The 15,416-nt window shown below is 34.9% G+C and overlaps 1 protein-coding gene across 6 annotated transcripts in view; it reads left to right on the forward strand.

Moving 5' to 3' along the window:
• Nucleotides 1–15,416, forward strand: part of LOC125656335 (uncharacterized) — a 35,452-nt gene that overhangs the window by 1,382 nt on the left and 18,654 nt on the right. The window lies entirely within an intron of this gene.

Raw genomic sequence — 15,416 nt, forward strand, 5'->3', positions numbered from 1 at the left:
ATTTTGTGTAAGTAATCCATTACATTATCATTATATTTAGTTCCGTGCGGATCAGGGTTAGAACAGTATGAACCCAAACCAAACCATTAACAGGGCTTTTTTATTACCATTATTTTGTTTTAGTATTGCAATTTTACATTTTCCGCAAGCAAATTGCAATATTTTCATTATTTTGTTTAAGCATTATATATTTTTCTATACTGAAAGCAACATGCTATAATTTCATTACTTTAAGTATTACAATTTCTCATTTTCTTAAAGCAATGAGTTACATGTATAATTTCATTATTTTTAGTATTACAATTTCTCATTTTCTTAAAGCAATGAATTATTATTATACCCCCCGAACGAAGTTCTGGGGGTAAATAGGAATCACTCTGTCTGTCTGTCTGTCTGTCCGTCTGTCCGTCCGTCCGTCTGTCCGTCTGTCTGTCTCCAGATTCGTGTCCGGGCCATAACTTCTTTTTTCTTTGACATAGGCATACCATATTTGGCACACAGGTGGATCACCATGAGACGATGTGTCGAAAACCTTCATGACCTCTAGATGACCTTGATCCTTGACCTTAATGTCAAAATTGAAGGTTTTTTACAATGGATTCGTGTCCGGGCCATAACTTCTTTGTTCTTTGACATCGGCATACCATATTTGACACATGAGTGTATCACCATGAGACGATGTGTCATGTACCTTCATGACCTCCATATGACCTTGACCTCAAGGTCAAAATTAAAGGTTTTTACAATGGATTCATGTCAGGGTCATGACTTCTTTGTTCTTTGATATAGGCATACCATATTTGACATATGAGTGTATCACCATGAGACGATGTGTCATGTACCTTCATGACCTCCATATGACCATGACCTCAAGGTCAAAATTAAAGGTTTTTACAATGGATTCATATCAGGGTCATGACTTTTTTGTTCTTTGATATAGGCATACCATATTTGACACATGAGTGTATCACCATGAGATGATGTGTCAAGTACCTTCATGACCTCTATATGACCTCGAACTTTAACCTCAAGGTCAAAATGATTATAGGGTTTTTACATAGTCATACCATAAGACATGGGTGTATCACCATGAGACGATGTGTCATGTACATTCATGACCCCTTTATGACCTTGACCTTTGATCTCAAGGTCAAAATTATAGGTTTATGCCATGGATTTGTGTTCGGACTATATATTCCATTTTTTTCTATAAAGGCATACCATATTTTTACACTCAGGAAAGAGGTAATTTATACCTATTAACAACACCCTTTGGGAGATTGGGGTAAGCGGGGGGTATTCTTAGTGAGCATTGCTCACAGTACATCTTGTTTGTTTTTTTATTTTAAGTATTACAATTTCTCATTTTCTTAAAGCAATGAGTTATAATTTCATTATTTTAAGCATTACAATTTCTCATATTTTTTAAAGTAATGAGTTATAATTTCATTATTTTAAGCATTACAATTTCTCATTTTCTTAAAGTAATGAGTTATAATTTTTTTAATTTTAAGTATTACAATTTCTCATTTTCTTAAAGCAATGAGTTATAATTTCATTATTTTAAGCATTACATATATAGTAATATCAAACTATAAAGAACTGAAACAATTTCTCTAAATTGCTATCTTATGTCATATACATATGTACCGGTGCATGTGTTCATTGGATATCTTAAATCATTCAAAAACAGTAATCGTTGTTCTTAACTTTTATCCGTTAATGAACCCTTAAATTTCACTACTTCCAAATATATAATAAAAATAACAATGCATGGCCAAATCTGTATCACGCTCCATATCAACCCGAGACTCCAAGATCAGCCCGAGACTCCAAGATCAGCCAGAGGACCGTAAGCAAAGCATTGGCTGGATAGTTACTAATGGTGGGGGGGGGGGGGTGTTGGGAACTTTATAAAATAAGATATATAGGTTGGTGAGTTGCATAATGGTAGGAGGTGATGTACTGCTATTTATAGATTAGCTTTGATTGATGTATCCAGATTTGAGACTGCTGTAAGTGAATGTTAAACTCTTATTAATTGATAACAAGTATATTAACAGATTGTTATTATTATAGGATTGGAGATGCAAATTATTTTTTATCAAGAAATTAATAATAAAAAAAACCCCAAAAAACAAAAAACGCATCGCAAACTTCATTATAAAAGCCGAAGATAAATCGACATTTTCTGATAATCAAAATTTTCAATTTTCCACATCTGTTTTGATATTATAATGGTACGAGTTTTGAATTTATGTGCCGCCAAAATAAATGATTTTATGTCAGAACATGTATTAAGAATTTGCCTTATTGGACAGCTATAGTACATGTACAATAATTTAGATCCCTCTCTTTCTCTAAAGGAATCAGAACTATCCATTCCTCTCAGTGCTGGGTTACGTAAATTTTCCATTCGCAGTGTCTCACAATTTTTCAACATACATGGAAAATTCTGTTTGATGCAAAGAGAAATTTATCATGAAATGATTAACAAGTCTAATGTATGTGTCAATTAATAAGATACTCTTAATTACAACACATTTTTCAGGGGTATCAAATTGAGCTCATTGGAAGTATGCTCTGCCAGATTGATTGTTTGTATATTGTTTAACACACCTCTTCAGAATATTTCACGCATATGAAGACGTCACCATTGCCGTTGAAGGGTTGCAAAATTTAGGCCTATACTCGGCGCTTACGACCTTTGAGCAGGGAGAGATCTTTATCATCAAATAATTTTCATAAACAATCGATTCATTTTGGTGACGAACCCATTAAAATTGTATGTCTTACGCAATTGCATAAAAACGCTTAGTTTAAAATCTTATTGTCTATATTCAATTAGTATTTGAAATTGGTACAAGGTTGACCCTCTTTCGACGTATGTTAGTTGATACCCACCCCCACCCCCCCCCCCCCCCCCCCCCCTCCCTTACGAATCAACACACTCTTTGAAATGAATTTCCTAATACAAGTAACGATATTTATTGTCTTTAAGGTAGACGGAGATCAAGAGTTCGAGTTCGAGGTCCTTATTTCAGATTATATATAATGCAAACAAAATATTCAGCGTTAGGTTTCTGGTCTGTTTTTAATCGCCAGTGAATCGATAATCAGGGTCCAGTTTTACAAACTATCTTACGACTAAGATCTGTCTTAAATCCAAAATATGTCATAAGATATAAGACACAGCTGTTTGAAAAAAAACCCTGTCATATCTTAAGATAATCTTTAAATTGTCAGAAATCTTAAGACATTCAGATACTTGTCCTAAGTCAATACAGTGGCGTAGCTAGGTTTGAAATATTTGTAAAGAATTCGAAGCTGAGGACATTTTTCATAATATGTAATAAAAATTTACCGAAAATATTTCTAAGCACGTGCTTACCGTGCTACAATATAGCTACACCACTGTAATACTGAACTATGTTGTGCTAAGAGCTAGGTAGCTTATCAAGAGGGAACGTGGTTTCAGGGACAGAAACAATCTATTAGACTATATGGAGGATGTGGACATCATTGATAAGCTTCTAGTCCAGTCATTCTACTGTTTTACCTCAAACTAATTGCAACAGAAATGGTTTTTGCGAAACTTGTAGTGGAATATGCTTACAATGGTCATATAAAAAATCGAGAAAAATCGAGAGAGGGGAAAGTCGTCGATTTGCTAATTTAAATTAGCATATTTTCATAGAATAAACTTTGTTACGGCATGGCTTCCATAGAAGCAGAAGAGTTTACAAGGGAGATAATTGAAGTTATATAGACGCTCTTTGTAGTACTGCATACTGGTAAGTCAATTCTGTCCTCTAAAATACTAGTTTGTTTCAGCCATGTGCTATTTTTTACCACTAAATACATTTTCATGCAAAAAAAATAATAACTTTGTATACAAGCTAATTAATGAAGTTCAACGTTATACGATATTTTAGCACCCCCCTCCCCCCTTATGTACATACTATCCATATTGTGTCTGATTCTTACAGACATCGGTTCCAAAGCATCTAAAACCATGTGATCATATAATCAAAGAACTACAATTTGAAAAATATAAAATATTAGACTCTAGCTTCTCTCCAAAACAAAAATATCATATCAATATGTAAGCCTTCGCTAACAACAACAAAAAAGTATGGAAAGCAGTTATACCGCGACATGTAATCTTTATGATGAACTCAATATTCGTTTAGAATATCACACAGCCAATTATTTTTTCTACTTTCGCTGCTTAGGCATGTCCAATTTTTCCTCATTTCTTTCCCCGACTGGACAAAATCTGTTAAATTTACTGCATGAACTTTAGAAGTAACATTTCCCCCAAGTTTCCTTCATAGCATTGGAAACTATGGAGTTTTGTTTAGAAAACAATTATTTATACTTTTTTCCACATCTTCAGTCAATACTGATATTTGAGCTGGTGAAAAATGTGGACATCGTTTTATAGACGTCTTTAAAAAAATATTTTGACACCGATTTATCTGAATTCACGGACTTTGTAGCCACTCTGTGGTCACAAGTAAACGCATTCAACTATCTGTAGACACAAAAGCAGTGGTGGATAAATTCATTTCTTCACATTCTTATCTTTGGTAGCTGTCGTACTTTTTCGTTTTATTCAGTAATTGGCTTTTTCACGCAGGAACGCTTTCTTATCCAGCATATATAGTCGAACACGTATGTCGAACACGTGTTTTATTCGATTAATGCGACGTTCGTTCTAGGTTTGCACAAATACATGTATTACCTGTGTCTTTGGTTTTCCCGACCAACCCACGTCCTTGATTTCGGAACTTTTTATTTAGTATGTTATTTTGTTAAACGAGACAAGTGCGAAGTTGCGAACGTGTAATGGACGCATCAATCCTAGTATTATATTTTATGTTCAAATTAGTTAAGAAAATCAATTCTATTATTGTATATCATGTTCAAATTAGTTAAGAAAATCAATCCTATTATTGTATTTCATATTCAAATTAGCTAAGAAAATATTTATTTTCGGATGAGTGGAACGAGGCAGAATACCGGTACATGTATAGAATTTTACGTTTATTGTTTATTGTTTTGATATACACGTTTTATAAAACATCAATGAATACTTTCATTTCATATTACAATTTCTGTAATCAAAGGACCCACAAACGGTGAACCGAGCGTAATGTTTGAAATACAGAGTAACGTGTACAGTTGCATAATTTAAAAAGAAATACAAATTATTAAATCTTATAAAAACATTAAATCTTATAAATACATTAAATCTTATAAATACATCAAATCTTATGAATACATCAAATCTTATAAATACATCAAATCTTATAAATACATTAAATCTTATAAATACATCAAATCTTAATACATTAAATGTTATAAATACATTAAATGTTATAAATACATTAAATCTTATAAAAACATTAAATCTTATAAATACATTAAATATAAAAACATTAAATCTTATAAATACATCAAATCTTATAAATACATCAAATCTTATAAAAACATTAAATCTTATAAATACATTAAATCTTATAAATACATCAAATCTTATAAATACATCAAATCTTATAAATACATCATCAAATCTTATAAATACATTAAATCACATTAAATCTTATAAATACATTAAATCATTACAAATGACTAAAATCGTAATATTTCAACTTCCTGTTTATATTCTTACATACTTCAATCTTTCATTTAGCATTTAAATTCACCCATGCAGTTAAAAGATGATAAAAGAAACACGGTATTTTACAATGTACCGAGTATAACAAAGTCTTAAAGATCTATCTTAAGATTTCTTGAAATCAAAATAGTTTTGTGAAACGGAAGTGCTGTATCTTATGATTATCATAAGTCAGATCTTAAGACACTCTAATGATCTACAATATAATTATGTGTACCGTGTGCAAAACGTGACTCGTTCTGTACTTCTGTATATATAAATACAGATATTTAGGATGTTGATAACGATTCTCTGTAAACCTCTTATACTTGGGTTTAACATGGTGACTAGCACGCGAAGTGTTTTTTCCGTCCGCTTGCAAGGGTGCTTTTTATATGAAGAATGTTTTATATGAGAAGTTTAGATGATCGACTCTCTACTTAAGACATTGTAAAGGATTTCAGAATTTATTGGAATAAACACTTCCTAAATCAGACAGTGGACCTACATGTACTACTTAAATATTTTTCAAAGAAATATGTAACTGATTATTATAAATCTGTGTGTGAACACGATTCTATTTCCTTAAGTAGATCAGACAAGAGGAGTGGCGGATCCAGAAGCGTTACAACGATCACAAAGTCCTCCATTAGTTGAACATTTGCTTCTCCCTTTTACGACAGAAGAAGTACCATCCTGAGTCCAAACCCTTAACATTTTATAAATGTTCTGGATCCGCCCATGTAAAAGTGTGATAAGATCGAGAGGATTCAGTGATCATTGAATGCACTTGAGTCATAAGAATACAAGGACATTGTACTTCATGTTTCGTGAAATTTTATGAACTTTGCTTCAGAAAACAAAATTTCAAGAGGAGCAGTACGTAATCGTGGACAATTGTCCAAGTTTATTATTACAGCATGTAACTATTGTACAAGTTTATTATTACAGCATGTGACTATTGTACAAGTTTATTATTACAGCATGTGACAATTGTCCAAGTTTATTATTACAGCATGTAACTATTGTACAAGTTTATTATTACAGCATGTGACTATTGTACAAGTTTATTATTACATCATGTGACAATTGTCCAAGTTTATTATTACAGCATGTGACTATTGTACAAGTTTATTATTACAGCATGTGACAATTGTACAAGTTTATTATTACAGCATATGACTATTGTATAAGTTTATTATTACATCATGTGACAATTGTACAAGTTTATTATTACAGCATGTGACAATTGTCCAAGTTTATTATTACAGCATGTAACTATTGTACAAGTTTATTATTACAGCATGTGACTATTGTACAAGTTTATTATTACATCATGTGACAATTGTCCAAGTTTATTATTACAGCATGTGACTATTGTACAAGTTTATTATTACAGCATGTGACAATTGTACAAGTTTATTATTACAGCATATGACTATTGTATAAGTTTATTATTACATCATGTGACAATTGTACAAGTTTATTATTACAGCATGTGACTAATGTACAAGTTTATTATTACAGCATGTGACTATTGTCCAAGTTTATTATTACAGCATGTGACTATTGTACAAGTTTATTATTACAGCATGTGACTATTGTACAAGTTTATTATTACAGCATGTGACTATTGTACAAGTTTATTATTACAGCATGTGACTATTGTACAAGTTTATTATTACAGCATATGACTATTGTATAAGTTTATTATTACATCATGTGACAATTGTACAAGTTTATTATTACAGCATGTGACTATTGTACAAGTTTATTATTACAGCATGTGACTATTGTCCAAGTTTATTATTACAGCATGTGACTATTGTACAAGTTTATTATTACAGCATGTGACTATTGTACAAGTTTATTATTACAGCATGTGACTATTGTACAAGTTTATTATTACATCATGTGACAATTGTCCAAGTTTATTATTACAGCATGTGACTATTGTACAAGTTTATTATTACAGCATGTGACAATTGTACAAGTTTATTATTACAGCATATGACTATTGTATAAGTTTATTATTACATCATGTGACAATTGTACAAGTTTATTATTACAGCATGTGACTATTGTACAAGTTTATTATTACAGCATGTGACTATTGTCCAAGTTTATTATTACAGCATGTGACTATTGTACAAGTTTATTATTACAGCATGTGACTATTGTACAAGTTTATTATTACAGCATGTGACTATTGTACAAGTTTATTATTACAGCATGTGACTATTGTACAAGTTTATTATTACAGCATGTGACTATTGTACAAGTTTATTATTACAGCATGTGACTATTGTACAAGTTTATTATTACAGCATGTGACTATTGTACAAGTTTATTATTACAGCATGTGACTATTGTACAAGTTTATTATTACAGCATGTGACAATTGTTGCTGCGAACAAGTACAACCTATTGTTCACATGCGTGGATATAGAGTGCACCCCTACTAACGTTATTGTTATAGAGCGGGCGGCCTGGCATTTCCAAAGTATATATACTATTACGTCAATATCACGTCCTTATCATTCAAATAGCATTATAAAAATGTAAAAGTAACTAGAGAAATAGCCGAAAATCGACATTATCAATTAGCATAGCGTGATTTGCCAAAACAGAATGGCGGCATAGAATTTACCTTGCCCCACTCCCCCGGTACTACATGTATCCTAGCTGCAATAATGTAGCCCTCTCTGATTTTTTTTTAGGGAGAAGGCTACAACTCCTTAGGATCTCCGTAATGGTGCAAATGCAGGAGTGATTCACCCCCGCAACATTTGCGCTCATTCTAAACATTTCCTGACTTTCTTTACGTAAATAAAATGATATTCTATGTTTCTTAGTCAATATATAAATTTACAACCTGCAACTTAAGATTTGTGAGGCTCTTTTCTACCGTTTTCAACAATTTCGATAAATTCCAATTTCTCGATTCATATTTGTGCGCCATGTTTGATGTACTAAAGTTTCAACTTCCGATTGTCGAGTCATTTGCATATGCCATATAAGGTATTGTTTACATCAATGGACAAGTATGGAGGCGAAAGCTATTTCGTCGGTATTGAAAAGGTTTGAATTTAATATCAAGTTAAAAACCGAACAGCAGAGTGTAAATTCTTTCTGTATCAATATGATTTTCCTTTCTTTGTTGAAGTAGCTCGAGTAACTACATTTTCGCGCTGATTGTCAGTGTTTAGGTTTTTCATTAGATCCACCTACGAGATCTCGCGATAATAAGCATGGTGGAGCAGATGAAGAATTTTGCATGCTGTACATTATATTTAATGAAAAACACCTTTATTAGACATGCCCGAGCACAAAGTTGGTACTCCTTTTGGTGTAAACAACATTTGGGACTAATACACAGAGTTTATTGTCGGTTATTCATAAAATTATTTTGCACCATTACGGAGATCCTATGGAATTGTAGCCTTATCCCGAAAACGTCAGAATAAAAAACAATTGCATAGGGCTACATCATTGCAGCTACATGTATCCCCAATCCCCCGGTACTACATGTACCCCCATTCCCTCGGTACTACATGTACCCCCACTCCTCCGGTACAACATGTACTCCCACTCCCCTAGTACTACATGCACCTTCACTCCCCCGGTACTACATGTACCCCCACTATCCCAGTACTACATATAACCCACTCCCTAGTACTACATGCATCCAACTCCCCCGGTACTACATGTACCCCACTCCCCCAGTACAACATGTATCCCCACTCCCCCAGTACTACATGTACCCCCACTCCTCCAGTACTACATGTACCCCCACTCCCCCAGTACTACATGTGCACCCACTCCCCCGGTACTACATATACTCCCACTCCCCCAGTACTACATATACCCCCACTCCCCCAGTACAACATATACCCCCACTCCCCCAGTACTACATGTACCCCCACTCCCCCAGTACTACATGTATCCCCACTCATCCAGTACTACATGTACCCCACTCCCCCAGTACAACATGTATCCCCACTCCCCCAGTACTACATTTACCACTCCCCCAGTACTACATGTACACCCACTCCCCAATACTACATGTATCCCCACTTCCCCAGTACTACATGTATCCCCACTCATCCAGTACTACATGTACCCCACTCCCCCAGTACAACATGTATCCCCACTCATCCAGTACTACATGTACCCCACTCCCCCAGTACTACATGTATCCCCACTCCCCCAGTACAACATGTATCCCCACTCCCCCAGTACTACATGTACCCCCACTCCCCCAGTACTACATTTACCACTCCCCCAGTACTACATTTACCACTCCCCCAGTACTACATATACACCCACTCCCCTGGTACTACATGTACCCCACTCCCCCAGTACAACATGTATCCCCACTCATCCAGAACTATATGTACCCCACTCCCCCAGTACTACATGTACCCCCACTCATCCAGTACTACATGTATCCCCACTCCCCTGGTACTACATGTACCCCACTCCCCCAGTACTACATGTACACCCACTCCCCCAGTACTACATATACACCCACTCCCCCAGTACTACATGTGCACCCACTCATCCAGTACTACATATACACCCACTCCCCTGGTACAACATATACCCCCACTCCCCCAGTACTACATGTATCCCCACTCATCCAGTACTACATATACACCCACTCCCCCAGTACTACATGTATCCCCACTCCCCCAGTACTACATGTATCCCCACTCATCCAGTACTACATATGCACCCACTCCCCCAGTACTACATGCACCACTCCGCCAGTACTACATGTACCACTCCCCTAGTACTACATGCACACCCACTCCAGTAGTACATGTATCCCCACTCTCCCTGTACTGAATGTACACCCATTCTTCCAGTACAACATGTATCCCCACTCCCCCAGTAGTACATGTACCACTCCCCCAGTACTACATGTACCCCCACTCCTCCAGTAGTACATGTACCACTCCCCCAGTACTACATGTACCCCCACTCCTCCAGTAGTACATGTACCCCCACTCCTCCAGTACTACATGTACCACTCCCCCAGTACTACATGTACACCCACTCCCCCAGTACTACATGTACCCCCACTCCCCCAGTACTACATGTACACCCACTCCCCCAGTACTACATGTACACCCACTCCCCCAGTACTACATGTATCCCCACTCCCCCAGTACTACATGTACCCCCACCCACCCGGTACTACATATACCCCCATTCCTATAGAACTACATGTACCCCTTCTTAATCGAAGAGTGGTTATATATGATTAAGAAAATAAGATTTACATGCTTTTACGGATTTTATGTAACATCTCAGAACGATGTGAGCTTGGGTACACGAGATTCAAAATGGAGAAATACATGTCCACACGCTGATATTCGAATTGACGCCATTGGGACAAAACTTTTTAAGTTCCATATAGGTATGGTTTAATTTTTCATTAGTTTTCTATATCCATGTATATGGGTCATTCTTGTAAAAAACTAGATTTGCAAAACAATTTATGACATAAATAATGGTCACTATGTAACAAGCGTTACACTCTGGTGTAGGTTTTAAAATGCTTCAAAATGTCCACAAAACACTTGCTAATATCTTTTTATCATACTTTTAAGCTATTCTAATCTCTAATCTACAAATTAACATTGAAAGTAAAACTATAGGGCCTTATCTAAAAATCTCTCTATTTGTCCCATCATTTATCACCTGAGTATCGTAGAATGACCCATATACGTTTTACCTATAGAGAGAGCCTTTGGACCGTGACAGGGCCTCTCCCTCTATTAATAAAGAAAATAGCTTGCAAAAATGATACTAAAAAAACTTGAATTTTCATATTAATAAAATATGATACCCCCCCCCCCCCCCAAAAAAAAAAACATTGTAAAAGATATGATAAAATAATTCTTTTTCAACAATTTTCACCAAACATACCTTCTTAAATTGAACTTGCTTTTATTCGTAATTTAGTTCTACACCTGGTATAATACATATATTTATTGATGTATCACATCAAATATTAAAGTGAACGAGTCCGATGTGTATAAAAGGTTCGCCTCATTTGGGATGAATTTATGTGAAAGTTCGTACATTGTTCCGATATCATGCGGATTAGTGTTGAACCCGAAGAGATACAGCGGGAAAGAAAGATTGAAACAGAACTAATGAAAACTAAGGTGAAGTTTACGATCCACAGTATGAGGAATTAACAGATATGTAATAGTCAAAAAGACGAACTGACAATTTCTGCTTGAATGGATCGAATTAAAAGGTCGTTTCATTATTAATCTAAATATTAAGATACGAGTATTTGAAATAGAAATAAACTGCAAGAAGTCGTCCCTATTTAGGATTGCAGTGCCGCTACCACAGTCTTTGTTATTTAAAAAATAATGTATCAAACACAAGATGTTTAACTTACTGACTTAATAAGATCACGAATTGTCGTTGTTATATACATACCACACTCCCTGTTGTAAGTATGCACGTAACACGGTATTATATGTAAATTTACATGTAAATGTGCGTTAATGACGTAAAGTACATGTGTTCTTTCCATTCTCTATAGCCATAGGTGTCACTGCTCGCTAACACATCTGTCAATGACGATATTAAAATTCCAGTAAAACGCTTTGTAAATTCTTATACAAACGCTTAACTTCGCTTAATCGATTAATGATGCAGAATTTTAAGATAAAATTGTTTTACCTCTTGTATACAAATTCCCAAACTTTGGATTTTAATCATAATAAAGTATTTTCTTCCGATTTTTTGATGTTATGTTAGCTACATTAATCATTCTAATTCTTAACTCCCTTCCGTTCTGTTTTCCATTCCGCGTTTTAGCAACACCCCTGTGTGAAGGGTACGCAATCACAAAACTTTGACTTGTGAGGATGGGTTTGATCGAAAAGAAGTTTTAAAAATTTGAAAAATGCATATTCCATACAGATACTTAGGTGTTAAGATATGAATACAAATCGATGTATAGCTTTAAATGTGTAATAATCATCTGTTAAAATCCAAGCACTTGTGATATTCCAAACTGAGGTGATGTAACAGTTTTATACAGATATGCAGGTCAAGCACAATCTCTTCATTTCAGCTGTACATATAGCTAAAATCATTTCGAGAATCCACACATTACGGAAAAATATCGCTGCAATAAAAAACAAGAGGTCCAAGGGCCACATTGCTCACCTGAGTCACTTGGCTCATATATAATTTCCCTATATATCTTTATGTAAAACTTTGTCCCCCCCCCACCCCACCCCCCTTGTGACCCCATCCTCCCCTTGGGGCCATGATTTTAACAAACTGAAATCTGAAATATGTCAGAAAGCTTTCATGTAAATATCAGCTTTTATGGCTCAGTGGTTCTTGAGATGAAGATTTTAAAAAAAATTTCCTGATATATTCTTGAGATGAAGATTTTTAAATATTCATCATATATATTAGTATGTAAAACTTTGACCCTCTACTGTGGCCCCATCCAACCCCCGCGGACCATGATTTGAACAAACTTAAATCTACATTATGTCAGGAAGCTTTCATGAAAATTTCAGCTTTTCTGGCTCAGTGGTTCTTGAGAAGAAGATCTTTAAATGACCCCACCCTAGTTTTGCATTTTTGTGATTATCTCCCCTTTGAAAAGGGACATGGCCCTTCATTTGAACAAACTTGAAAGCACTTCACCCAAGGATGCGTTGTGGCAAGTTTGGTTGAAATTGGCCCTGTGGTTCTTGAGAAGAAGATGAAAATGTGAAAAGTTTATGACGCCGACGACGACGACAGACAACGGACACATTTTGATCAGAAAAGTTCACTTGAGCCTCCGGCTCAGGTGAGATAAAAATCAAAAGGGGGTACATATAGTAGCGTCCATAGTTCAGGTGCCTGTGTTTCTTCAAGTGAGGTCATTGAATGATTCGGAAATTACGTGTAAAGTACACGCTAAAGCGTTGTAGTTAATGTTAACAACGAAGTGAAAGTGGATTTTATTGAAAGTAATTGGGGCCCTTGTAAAAACGAAATCATGTTGAGGTATTTTGCCAAACCTCAACTCAAGTGAGAAAACTCCGAGAAAGTTTGGTGGCACGGCGTTGTAGCAAAATCTCTGCCGAGGTGAACAACGTGAAGTTGAGTTAGATTTTTATATGTTGGTGGCCCTGAAGTCCTCAGCTAAAACATATTTATGGGGAGATAAGTATTCTGTTCACATCGACATTTATATATTGTTTTAAATTTTTTACAAGTTTTTGACTGACTGCCAAGAAATGAACTCATTTGAAGCTGTCAGTTTTCGGGTCACTGCCAAGAAAATATGGGGCTTTATTGGATGTTTGATATTTAAACACAAGTATTGTGGGAAGATTTGTTAAGAATTCCTTGATATCAATTTTTGAGACGCTGATGCAAAAATACTGACATAAGGCCCTGGCCGTGCAATTTTTTTTGGCATTGTACATTTAATGTTTTTACATGTAACTGTCTGGTCTAGTTAGTTGTCTCTAATTTTCCTGAGTGCTACAGATCTGCAGCTATGTATACATACATGCTAGCTTTTGAAAATTCCCATGAGGGGTTTGTGCATACCATCATTTCAAAGCAAAGCTCTAAGTGTGTGACATTTTGTTGTGAAATATCTATTTTTTTTTTTGTAAAATATTAATCTACATTGGCCTTAATTAAATTGTTGATTTGGCGTTGCTGGCCCACACCTGAAACTGCTGGGTTGGTAGGTTTTTAGCTCACCTGAGCTGAATGCACAATTGAGCTATAGTCTGATCACCTTTTGTCCGTCGGTAAACCTTTCCACATTTTCACCCTCTTCTCTTATTATAAACGACACAAGTTATCCTTAATAGCTGAAGGGAATTCAAGTTTGTTCAAATGAAGGGTCATGCTCCCTTCAAAAGGGAGGTAATCACAAAATGCAAAAATAGGAAGGGGTCCTTTAAAAATTTTCTTGTCATTAGAACCACTGAGTCAGAAATGCAAGCTTTGTGACTATGAATTAACATAGTAACAAATTAACAAACTCAAATAATTGAAGATATCTTAAATTATTTGAAGATATCATCCATTCATTTGATGCGGACAACAAATTAATTAAAAATCTCTTCAACTAATTAATGATATCTTCAATTCTGAATTATTGCGCGCATTAATTGAATATATATAATTAATTCTTCAGCTGAATCGATTTATTCATGAATTAAATTAATGCGCGCATCAAATCAATTATTGCTCTCATCATTTGAATTAATGCGCGCATTAAATCAATTATTGCTCTCATTAATTCAAGTGATGTGCGCATAAATTCAATTGATGAGAGCAATAATTGAATTGAAGCGCGCATTAATTCCTTTGATGAAAGCAATGATTGATTTAATGCGCGCATTAATTCAATTAAAGAGAGCAATAATTGAATTGATGATATCTTCAAATAATTGAAGATATCTTCAATTATTTGAGTTTTTGTTAATTTGGCGCTCCATACATGACATAGTGAAGATTTATTAATAAACTTCTTCTTTGTGGAATTTTTGTTTGTGAAAACTTGAATAGAAAAACGACTCCTTCGCTTCTATTGATATAAAAATAAATATTTTGAAATGTTAAACGTGTCAATGGAAAAGAGTCTAGAAGAAACTGTAAATCAGATACATATATGTACATTTTTTTCTGACAAGGATTTGGCATTCAAGAGAACTTTTCTATATATTCATACATGAATATTAAACACCTT

Source organism: Ostrea edulis, chromosome 7 (genome assembly GCF_947568905.1).
Source record: "Ostrea edulis chromosome 7, xbOstEdul1.1, whole genome shotgun sequence".
NCBI lineage: Eukaryota > Metazoa > Mollusca > Bivalvia > Ostreida > Ostreidae > Ostrea > Ostrea edulis.